At 51.0% G+C, this 11,636-nt stretch overlaps 1 long non-coding RNA gene across 1 annotated transcript in view; it reads right to left on the bottom strand.

The window, feature by feature from the left end:
• Window positions 1–11,636, bottom strand: part of LOC132385603 (uncharacterized) — a 51,321-nt gene that overhangs the window by 9,201 nt on the left and 30,484 nt on the right. The window lies entirely within an intron of this gene.

The raw sequence follows: 11,636 nt of genomic DNA, 5'->3' as shown, positions 1-11,636 counted from the left end.
GCAGGGATTTCGTTGTCTTTTGCCGGGGAGAGATGAGGAGAGAAGACGCGAATGGAGAGAGCTGGTAGACCGCCGGACGGAGTGGACGGAGCGAGGGTCCGAGGGTCGGGGGAGGTCGACGGGGAACAAATGCGCAGAACCGTGAGCTCCGGCGCTTTCTCCTTCGACTGATCCATGAGAATGGGCCCTTTTCTCTTTTATTTTTGCTTCTTTACTCACCCTAGAGTCAAATTAAGAATTGTAAAGCACAATCGTTTAATCGCAAATTGTGTTCTGTTTGTTATTTCGTGGTACTGATTTGTAACAGGGGACACATCACGCAACATCCAGCCAAACAAGATTTCTTAGCGCTTGGCCGGGTCAAGTGCTGTCTTCCCCTAGATTAAGCCGCTAGTGGAACCGGGAGTTACAGCAGCATTTAATATGGTGTGATTCTCATTGAGGCCTCCCGTTCATTTTGCTTCCATACTGGTTTTCTGCAGCGCATTCCTCAACAACATTCTTATAGTTGCTTCTAGCCTCTTTGAAAATCTTCTGCTTTCGTTGCTGATTGGGAAAATATTTTTTTTTTAATTTGAGTATCTCATCCGATCTCTTACAGCCCTGAAACAGAAGAGGTTCGGCAGATGCTGGGAATCTAAACCAGAACTCACACGCACACACACACACACACACACACACACACACACACACACACACACACACACACACACACACACACACACACACACACACACACACAGTGTTGGAAGAACTCAGCAGGTCAGGCAATACCCGCCAAAAGAACATCGGCAGGTATCCTGACCTCTGCACGAGACTGGCAGCTGTTGGTGGACTTCGAAAGCAGCCACCACCCTGCGACCAGACATTGTCCTTGTGTCGAGTCTACGAAGCAGGTGGTGCTGCTGGAGCTGACAGCCCCATGGGAAGATCGCTTGGAAGAGGCCTTTGAAAGGAATCTCTCCAAGTACGCAGCACTGGTCAGACTGGACGGAGAGCGAGGTGTCTCCCAGTGGAAGATGGTTGTAGGGGATTCGCAGCCCGCTCTGTAGCCAGAGGCTTCAGCAATTTGGGCCGAGGGAGAGAGGAAGAGGAGAGCCCTCCGCAGTACCACCGATGCGGCAGAGAGGGCCTCAAGATGGCTGTGGCTCAAAAGAGGGGAGCCATGGAGTCATAATTCGCTGGCTAGCTGGACACAAGCTGGGGTCTGATCAGCCCCGGCTGGGTCACCTGGAGGAGGGTGTATGATGTTGAAAGACCCGAAATACCCGATGATTCCAGGAACATCACTGAAGATGGGTCCAGAGGCATCAGTAAATGTATGTACACAGTCATCGGGACTGGAAAGGAAGGGGGAAGAAGCTAGATTACGAGGTTTGGTGGTGGTGAGGACACGAGAATGATTCCGGGAGTGAAAAGGTTAACGTGCGAGGGTGCTTTTGATGGCTCCGGGACTATACTCGCTGGGTTTAGGACAAAGATGGGACGCCTCGTTGGAAACTGCCGAATTCTGAAAAGCGTATGCAGAACGGACGTGGAGGAGATGGTTCCCATCGTGGGTGAATCTCGGACCAGAGTGCACAGCTTCAGAATAGAGAGGCGTCCCTTTAGAACAGAGACGAGAAGGAATTTCTTGGGTCAGAGGCTGGCCAATCTGTGGAGTTCGTTGCCGCGGGCGAACGTGGAGGCCATGTCTCTGGGTGATGAGTTCTTGATTAGCCAAGGAGTCAAAGGTTACGGGGAGAAGGCAGGATAATGGGGGTTGAGAGGGATGGTAGATCAGCCGTGACGGAATGGTGGCGCAGACTCGGTAGGCAGAGTGGCCTAATTCTACTCCAATGTTTTATGGTCTTATGGCCTTTTGGAACACCGCCGGTTACAGACCTCCCCGCAGAATACCACCACTCCATCTACTGCCACCCCCTGCTTTCTGTGGGCAAGCCAACTCCCAATCCATGCAGCGAAGCCTCCCTTAATCCCATGCCTCCTACCATTTATTTTAGTGAGCTTGCTATGGGAAACCTTGTCGCACCCAATGCGAAAATCCGTATATGACACATCCAATGCGCTACCTTCATCCAACAGTTCCACTACCGATGTAAGACTCTGTCAGTACCTCCAGTTGAACTTTTGTGTGTTTCCCCCCGCTGTCAGTCTGTGGTTTTGTATTGCCGTGTGCTCCTGTCTCCACTCCTGCTCTCCTCCGGCCCTTGTATCACTGAGTACTCCGTCTTTCACCTGTTCCTCATTATTACCTGTGTTGCTGCCACCCGTGTCTCATTGTGCTCCACCTATCATCCGCCTCTTTATTTATTGCTCATTTGTTTATTTCAGTCCTGTGTTTTCACCAGGTTGTGCCAGTGAATTTTCCTGAGCCTTTCCAGCATTCGTATCCGTACCCTGTCCGTCCAAATATCGACTCTACCCGTTTCCCGATTCCGGTTTTTGGATTTCTCTGGATGTTTTGATCTCTGCCTGAACTTCGGCGCCGACTTTGTTTTTGCACCTCGGGATTTGTTGCTCAATTAGTATCACAGTACCTGGTCTGTGATTGGATCCCTGCTTCCGGCGTCCTGACAGACTAACAGGTCTATAATGCCTAAGGTTATCCCTGTTTCCGTTCTTGAACAATAGAGTAACATCTGTCACCCTCCGATCTTCCAGTGCTAATCCTGGAAAGATCTTCGCCAAAGGCGCGTCAGTCTCTTCCCCCCACTTCCCGTAGTAACCTGGGGCACATCCGGTCCGGCACCTGGGACGTATCGATCGTAATGTTTTTCAGAAGTTCCAACACACCTCCTGTCTTAACGGCGCGCCACGTTGTAGCATAGTAGCATGCCCTCACATTCGTCAGGGTCCCTCTTTCTGGTCAGGTGTTCTCCTAGGCACCTTCCTCCCACCTCCGATCGGTCCTCCCCTCACTCTGGTCATCCTCATGTTCGTTATGTATGCGCAGAACGCCTTGGGGTTTCCCAAAATCCTTCGCATTTTCCTTCAATTCTCATACATCCCTTCCTGGGAACTTTGTAATGCCCCAGAGCCCTGTCAAGACGCCTGGCTTCCTGCACGTCAAGTTAGCTTCTCACTTCCTCGTGTCTAGATGTTCCACGTGCCTTGTCAAATACAGTTCCTTCACCCTGCCAATCCTTTCCTTTCCTCTTTGAGACAAGCCTATCGGGAACCCCCTGCAAGATCTTTCCTAAATACCTTGCGTATTTCCGTCGTCCATTTCTCTGGGCCATATCTGCTTCCAAGTTACGCTCCCACGTTTCTACCTAATAGCATCATGATTCGCCCTCCACACAGTCTGCTCCTGTCTCTGCACAAGGCTATGGTTAAGGTCGGGGAGTACAGGTCACTGTCTCGGAAATGCTCACGCACCGAGTCGTCTGTCACCCGACCATGTTCCTTGCGCGGCAATTGATTGGTAGATCCAATATGGCCTCTCTTCTAGTCAGCATGTCCATATATTATACCAGGAATAGTTTCTGGACGCGCCTTACTGATTCTGCCCCTTCTGCACGAAGGAAGTGTCAACTGGAGAAGCTGAAGTCCGGGTTGACAACAATGCTATTCCAAGATTTGCCTCCCGATCTGTTCCTCGGTGTCTCTATAGCAATTGGAAGGTGGATGGCGGGGGGTGGGGGGAGTCCTATAGTATACCCCCAATAGACTAGGGTGCAGGGATTCCAAATCTTTGGCATCCATGGGCCTCCGCCACTTAACCGAGGGGCCCGTAGATCCCAGGTGGGGAACCCCTGCAATAGAGAGAGCGCGCCTTTCCTGTTTCTGAGATCCGTTCACACCGACTCAGTCGGCAATCCCTCCCTTTCTGCAGCTGCGTCGCTATCCCTGATAGCCTATCCTACACCCCCGCCACTTCCGCTTCCTTCCCGGTCCCTTCTGAAATATCCAACCCTCGGAGAATTCGGCTGCCATTCTGTGCGTGTGATAGGAAAACCTTCGTTAATGGCCGCAAAGTCGTAGCTCCCAGAGCTAATCCACATTATAAGTCGATAACGCTTGTTTCTGATAGGTTTTGCGTTAAGCCCACTTGAACTCATCCAACGGACTATATTTATGCCATGTTCTCTGACAAGCCATCTTCACGGCCTCTCTACACGTTGCATCTACCTCCATGCCAACCATCATCTGACCTCGCTATCTCTCCGGCAACCTAGGTCGACCCCTCCCCAGCGGCTCGCGCAAACCCGTCCGCCGGGGTCATTGATCCGCCTCGAGCTCGGGTGTATAACCCGCCCCTTTTGTCGATGACGCACTCCCCATCCCCACAGGAGATCCCAGTGGTGCAGAAATAGGAAACCCTGCCCCTAGACCAATTTCTCCGGCCTCGCAGTCATTTGCCAAAATCAACCTCGTCTGGCTCCCGCCGGCGCGTGGCGCAGGCAGCCGGCCAGGGCTCGGTCCCGCTCTTTCACCTTACCCACTTAGCCCGTTGTGCTCTCTGATTAGGATCTCAATCCCTTTCCTGATTACGTGGCTGGTGCCCGCACTTGCCATGGCTTGTGGCCGCTCTCCTTCCCCGGATGCTGCGAACTCGACTTGAGACGTCCCTGACCTTGGCACCTGGGAGGCAGCACGTTTATCATCCGGCAGTCTTTCATGTCCACAACGTCGTCTATGTGCTTTCCTGACTATTGAATCTCCTATCACCACCGCCCTCCCGCTTCTATCCCTAGCTACATAGCCAGACTCAGTGCCAAGACCTGGCCGTTGCGGGCTCACCCATAGTCGGGTCCCCCTCCCCAACTCCCGAACCGTATCCCAAACGGTTTGCACAGACACGGGGTAGTCTGATGTTCGCCTGTTTTCTATGCCACGCCTGACAGTCGCCCGGCTACCTGCCTCCTTAGGTATGACGCCCCCCCACCCATATCACATAGGAGCAGAACTCGGCCATTCAGCCCATCGAGTCTGCTCCGCCTTTCCATCATTGCTGTTCCCGGATCCCACTCAACCCCATACACCTGCCCTTTCACCATATCCTTTGCTGCCCTGACCAATCAGGAAACGATCACCTTCCACCTTAAGTACACCCATAACTGGGACCCCACCGCAGTCGGTGGCAGAGCATTCCACAGATTCACTACTCCCTGGTTAAAAAACTTCCTCCTCACCTGTGATCTAAATAGTCGCCCCTCACTTTTGAGGCTGTGCGCTCCAATACTGGTTACTCCCACCAGATGAAACATCCTCTGCGCATCCCCCCTACCTGTCCTTTCAACGTTCGGTAGGCTATAATGAGTTTCCTTCCCCCCCACCCCACCCCCCGCATTCTTCCCAATTCTAGTGAGTTCAGGCCCAAAGCTGCCAAACGCTCCTCATACGTTAACCCCTTCATTCCTGCAATCATCCTCGTGAGCCTCCTCCGGACTCTCTCCAAAGACAACACACCCTTTCTGATATACGTGGCCCCAACACTGTTGCCAGCACTCCAGGTAACTGTTGACCATGCTCCAATGCTCCCTGTAGCTTCCACCCTTCGCCTGCTCGTCCTCCTGTAGGTCATCCAGTTCCAATTGCAGTTCCCTAACACTGTCTTGCAAGGAGCTGCTCCGAGGTGCGCTTGCCTGCAGTTGCTGCCATCAGGGACGCCGGGGTCTCCCGGGACTTTCCACGTCCTGGAAAAGGAGCATGTCCGACTTCCCGCAGGAGGCAGGTAGCTGGGCCACCGCCAGGAGAATTAAGGGGAAATAGACAGACTCCGGATTCATCTGCGTTGCTCAGCATATACAATTATAAAGAAAGAAAGGGGCACTTCAAAACCAATTTCCAACTCAGAAAACTCTGAGTTTCTGTTCACCCTAACTGCCGAGTCCCAATGGCTTTCCTTTCGGAAAAACAGCGACTAAATAACATGAGGTTCCAGGAGGGCTTGCGGCGTGACTTGTTGCCTCTCTTTGCGTACAGAGATTATGTTACAGCGAGCATGATGTAAGTCTCAGTTCTAGGACTTGGCAGCGTTGATCTTTCATGTTTATAAACCCCCTCCTCCACTCGGTTGACTCGGCTTTCGGATTACTGACATTTCAAGTGCAACATTGCTCACCCCCTGAACTCGTATCTGCAATACCGATGTGGCTCCCTCGCCCGATTAGAGATCCAGCAAGTTTTTGGAAATTCTCGGACCTGTAAAGGCTTCTCGGCTCCACTGCCTTTTTTTCAAACCGATCAAACAGCTTTAGTTTTCAGATCTGTTTTTACATTCCTGTGTGTGTGTGTGTGTGTGTCTGTGTGTGTGTGTGTGTGTGTGTGTGTGTGTGTGTGTGTGAGAGAGAGAGAGAGAGAGTGTGAGTGTGTGTGGAAACAGCTTCTTCAAGCCTAGGGCTGAATGGATGCAGTCTTACGAGAATGAGTGAAGTTCAGTGCACTTCGTGGTATTAAGTCGAAAAGTGATGGAGAGAGAGAAAGAGAGTTTGAATGTTGGTTTATCTTCCAAATCCGATGTCGATGCCGATGACGATCCTCCACGCCCGTTCCCGAAGCTCACGACTTGCGACCACAACAAAGGGGACCGTTCTCCTGTGGTGGAAATATCAACCCAGGCGAGGGTTGGACACACGAATAACTCCCCACCGATCACACCCTTTTCACACTGATCGAGTCTCCTGGCCGGTCCTCCAAAACCCACCTTTTCACAACAAAGCCCATTCAGTGTCCAAAACCGAGTGCCTGTAGGTCTACCAGCTGATCTGCTATTTATCTCACCGTGCTGAACGCCAGCTGTCCATCAAATAACGCCGCCCTCGGTCACCATGGCGACCCGGAAGCTGCTCGTTGCTCTCCCTCTGTAAGAACTCACAAGCAGGCAGTGTCCGTGTATATTCAAAACAAGCTTACAGAGAAACCATAACGCTATCTCCAGGCAGTCTTTGTTTCTCTTAATAACAAGGTGCCTGGTGTTGAACAACATCTCCGTCTCTCTTTTGAAAAACACAGTTCAGAGGGGTAATTCACGTCACGCGGGCAACACGCTAAAAAGCCTGCGTTGCTTTGCGCCTGCAGCACTGACATCGTGATACAGGGACTCGAATCGAAACGTCGACCATTCCATTCCTCAGACAGGTACTCAGCCCACCGACTTCCTCCAGCCGATTGTTCCTCATTCCAGATGTCAGCAGCTGCAGTTACTTGAGTCGGCATTGGCACCCTTCCAATGCGCCTTAACCCTCGGCCTAAAATGTGCTCAAAGGCCACCTTAATGGGTGCAACCTGTACCCCGGCTCGCTAACGCAACTCTCTGATCAGCCGATCGCGTGGCAGCTACTCGACCCTGAAAAGCAGGCAGGCACGTCCCAAGAGGTCCGGTTGTTGTCCCGACCCAACATCAGAATCTGGGTAAGGAATGTGATCATAGTGACCCGTGACGGTGGAATGCGTGGCCTAGTGGATAAGGCGTTGGTCTGGTGATCTGAAGGTCACTGGTTCGAGCCTCAGCAGCGCGATGTGTCCTTGAGCAACAACACATTGCTCTGCGATGACACCGATGCCAAGCAACTTGGTGCCCTTCCCTTGGACAACATCGGTGGCGTGGAGAGGGGAAGGCCTGCAGCTTGGGCAACTGCTGGTCTCCCATACAACCCTGCCCAGGCCTGCGCCCTGGAAACCTTCCAAGGCGCAAATCTATGGTCTACCGAGATTAACGGATGCCGGTGGATATGATTGTTGATGCCAGACGGGGCGTCTTGCCTATCTCAGGAACTGCTAATCTCCTTTAGAACCATCGGAACCAGTAGAACCTATTTTTTTTCTAGAGTTTGCAGAGAAGGGTGCGAAAACGGAAAGGGAAAGCATGCACGGTGAGCGGGCATTCTGTGAGTGAGAGAGGTCAGAGGAGAACGGCCAGACTGGTTCAAGTCGACGGGAGGGCGACGGTAACTCAAATAGCCACGCGTCACAACAGCGGAGCGCAGAAGAGCAGCGCTGGATGTTCAATACGTTGAGCCATGAAGTGGGTTGGCCACGGAAGCGGAAGTCCGCATTCTGCACCCTGAGGGGGTATTTAATAAAACGGCCACGGAGTGTTCAATCCAACCGAGAGTAAAATATTGCATATCTATGAAATGGTCGTCTACTGAAATCATTTGGAAATTCAGATAGGATGTGTAGAATTGGAGTAGAATGTCCGAGGTCTGAGACTTTATCTGTGCCTTCATCTTTAACTATCGCTGCCGCTTGAACCTATTCAGGGCTTCGACATTATTTTCGTATTTTATTTAATCAAAGTTTCGTTTTTCATTCAGCATACCTCTTTGCATTGGAATCATAACAAGACGCAGTCCGTGGGCCAAGCGGCGGTGTTTTAATTGGCTAATCTAATGTGCTAAAATTATGAGCTACCAGTGCGGGAAACGGGAAATTAATGCAGTCAAAGCCAAAAATAATACAATTGAATGGGCTCTTTTGCAGCTCAGCTTCAATCCACAGAAATGTTAGAAACCTCTAACCGCATTCTACCAGGGTGCCATCGGGAATGTTCTGGCCAGCTGCATCAGCGTCTGGTATGGCATTTGCAGGACATCTGACCGCAAGAGTCTGCGACGGACTGATGAGAGAATCTGCGGGGGTGGTGGGGGGGGGGGGGTTCTCCCCCTGTACAGGGCATGCACCAAAACCACAGCGTTCGGAGAACCCACAGAGACCCCACCCACCCGTCCCACAATCTCTTTGCCTTCCTGGCATTGTCTCCCGACAGGAGGTGCCGCAGCACGGGAGCAAGGACTGTCAGGCTGGGTGTCGGCTTCCTCACACCAGGCTGTGAGGTCTCTCAACAACCTGACGCCACTGACTGCACATTATTGACGGCTGCGCCAGGAGCACTATACTGTTGTATATTTGTCTACATATTGTACATGCACTTGGTATCAACCTGTACATCTATGGATTGTTCTTCAATTTACTGTTAATGTTATTGTGTTGATACTATTTGATGTGTAATACAGAAAATCTACATGTGTGTGTGTGTGTGTGTGTGTGTGTGTGTGTGTGTGTGTGTGTGTGTGTGTGTGTGTGTGAGTGTGTGTGTGTGTGTGTGTGTGTGTGTGTGTGTGTGTGTGTGTGTGTGTGTGTGTGTGTGTGTGTGTGTGTGTGTGTGTGTGTGCAACTGTCAGGTTGGGTGTCAGCTACCTCCCACCAGGCTGTGAGGTCTCTCAACAACCTGACGCCGGATGAAGCCCACCTGGTCACGGGGAAAGCGTGCAAACCTCTTTCAGGCAGCAGCAAGAATTGAACCCGGGTCACTAGTACTGTGAAGCGTTGTTCTAACCAACCCGGGTACATGCAGCCCCTCAGAGACCGTGTAAGGGATGACATAAGCGCGCACGCACACACATAGTGCATACATATATCCAAGTGAGATAGAATTCTGTATATATATGAATTCTACCCTCATAATTTTATTTCGCTTGGAACCAGCACAGTTGGTACACAAGGTGGATTTCAAAAAGCTGTTTTCTGGCTTCATGCACCTGAGCAATTTCAGGATAGATCAGCAGAAAGTATTCTTTGTGAGCAATGTTATTGCACGCCTCCATGGCAGCTGTTCACCGTCCCTCACAAATAACTCTCTGTCTCCGCACCAGTTTGCCACGATTTCCACCGCTGTGCTAAGTGGGCCACTGCAGACACTGTGCACGCAAGAGGCTGATGCAAAGCCATGCGAGGGTAGATCGCTTGACATAATACATTCCTGATTCCCAGCATAAGGGAAGCATTATGCCGTTTACCAGACTGGAACAGTTCTAGCGTAGTAATGCACCTGTGATTTTTTTAACTCCCTTTTCTGTCTCCTCCTCTGATCCCGCAGCCTGCACACCTTCCGTGCCGGAGCTGTATTTGCGTTGTAATTAGGAAGCAGTATCATTGTGTGAGTGATCTTTTGGTTTGGTGTAAACCAGCGGTTCCCAAGCTGGGGTCCACGGACACCTTGCTGAGTGGTATCGGTCCATGGTATAAGAAAGGTCTGGAACACCTGGTGCAAACGAAGCAAAGCTGACTGAAACTTAAATTTGCAGTTGGGGAAACCCCTTCATCAATCTTTTTATCACTAATACAGTAACAAAACGTGCATTTTGTGCTGCATGAAAATATTATTTTATTATTGAGATACAGCGCAGAATAGGCCCGTTGAGCTGCACCAACCAGCAACTCCCAGATTTAACCGTCCTAATCACCGGACAATTTACAGTAACCAACTAACCTACCAAACGGTACGTCATTGGACTGTGTGGAGTGGGGGAAGCACCCGGATGAAGCCCACGTTGTCACGGGGAAAGCGTGCAAACCTCTTTCAGTCTGCAGCAAGACTTGAACCCGTGTCGCTAGTACTGTGAAGCGTTGTTCTAACCAACCCGGGTACATGCAGCCCCTCGGAGACCTTGTTAGGGATCTAGAGCTGCAACTTGATGACCTACTGCTTATTAGGGAAAGTGAAGAGGTGATAGACAGGAGCTACAGGGAGGTAGTCATCCCTAGGCTACAGGGGTCAGAAAACTGGGTGACTGTCAGGAGAGGGAAGGGAAATGCCCGGATAGTGGAGAGCACCCCTGTGGCTGCCCCCCTCAGCAACAAGTATATCGTTTTGGACGCTGTTGAGGGGAACGGCCACGGTGACCGGGACTCTGGCACTGAGCCTGGCGCTGTTGTGCAGGAGGGAAGGAGGGAGAAGAGGAATGCGGTAGTCATAGGGGATTCCATAGTTAGGGGAACAGACAGGAGATTCTGTGAGCCTGGTAGAGATACCCGCATGGTGTGCTGCCTCCCAGGTGCCAGGATACGGGATGTCTCGGATCCGGTCCAGAATGTTCTGAAGGAAGAGGCGAGCAGCCAGCGGTCTTGGTACATGTTGGCACCAATGACATAGAGAGAAAAAGAGAGGAGGTCCTGAAGAGAGATTTCCGGGAGTGAGGAAGAAAGCTGAGAAGCAGGACCTCCAGGGTAGTAATCTCAGGGTTGCTACCTGTGTCATGTGCTAGCGAGGGCAAGAATAGTAGGATCAGGCTGAAGAATGCGCGGCTGAGAGACTGGTGCAGGGGGCAGGGCTTCTGATTCTTGGATCATTTGGAACGCTTCTGGATGAAGTATGACCTGCTCAAAAAGGACGCGTTACACCTGAACCCGAAGGGGACCAATATCATGGTGGGAAGGTTTAATAGAACTGTTAGGGAGGGTTTAAACTAATTTGGCAGTGGGATGGGAACCGGAATGATAAAGTGGAGGAGGGGGAAAACAGAAATAAATCTAAGATAGTGAGCAGTAAAGATGTTAGGAAGGGGCACATTTGCAGCCATTGGGATGAGTTGCAGGGCAATAAAGTTGCAGTGCAATCAAAGCAAAAATTATCAATACTGGACTTAAGGTGTTATACTTAAATGCACGCAGCATAAGGAATAAGGTGGATGATCTTGTCGTACAGCTACAGATTGGCAGGTATGATATTGTGGCCATCACTGAGACGTGGCTAAAGGATGCACGTCTCTGGGAGCTGAACGTCCAAGGATACACGGTGTATTGGAAGGATAGGCAGGAGGGCAGAGGGGGTGGCGTGGATTTAATAGTAAGAAATTATACTAAATCATTAGAAAGAGATGACATAAGAAGGTGCAGAATCTTTATGG

The sequence above is a fragment of the Hypanus sabinus genome (genome assembly GCF_030144855.1).
Source record: "Hypanus sabinus isolate sHypSab1 chromosome X1 unlocalized genomic scaffold, sHypSab1.hap1 SUPER_X1_unloc_15, whole genome shotgun sequence".
NCBI lineage: Eukaryota > Metazoa > Chordata > Chondrichthyes > Myliobatiformes > Dasyatidae > Hypanus > Hypanus sabinus.
This window is presented reverse-complemented; position numbering and strand designations above follow the sequence as displayed.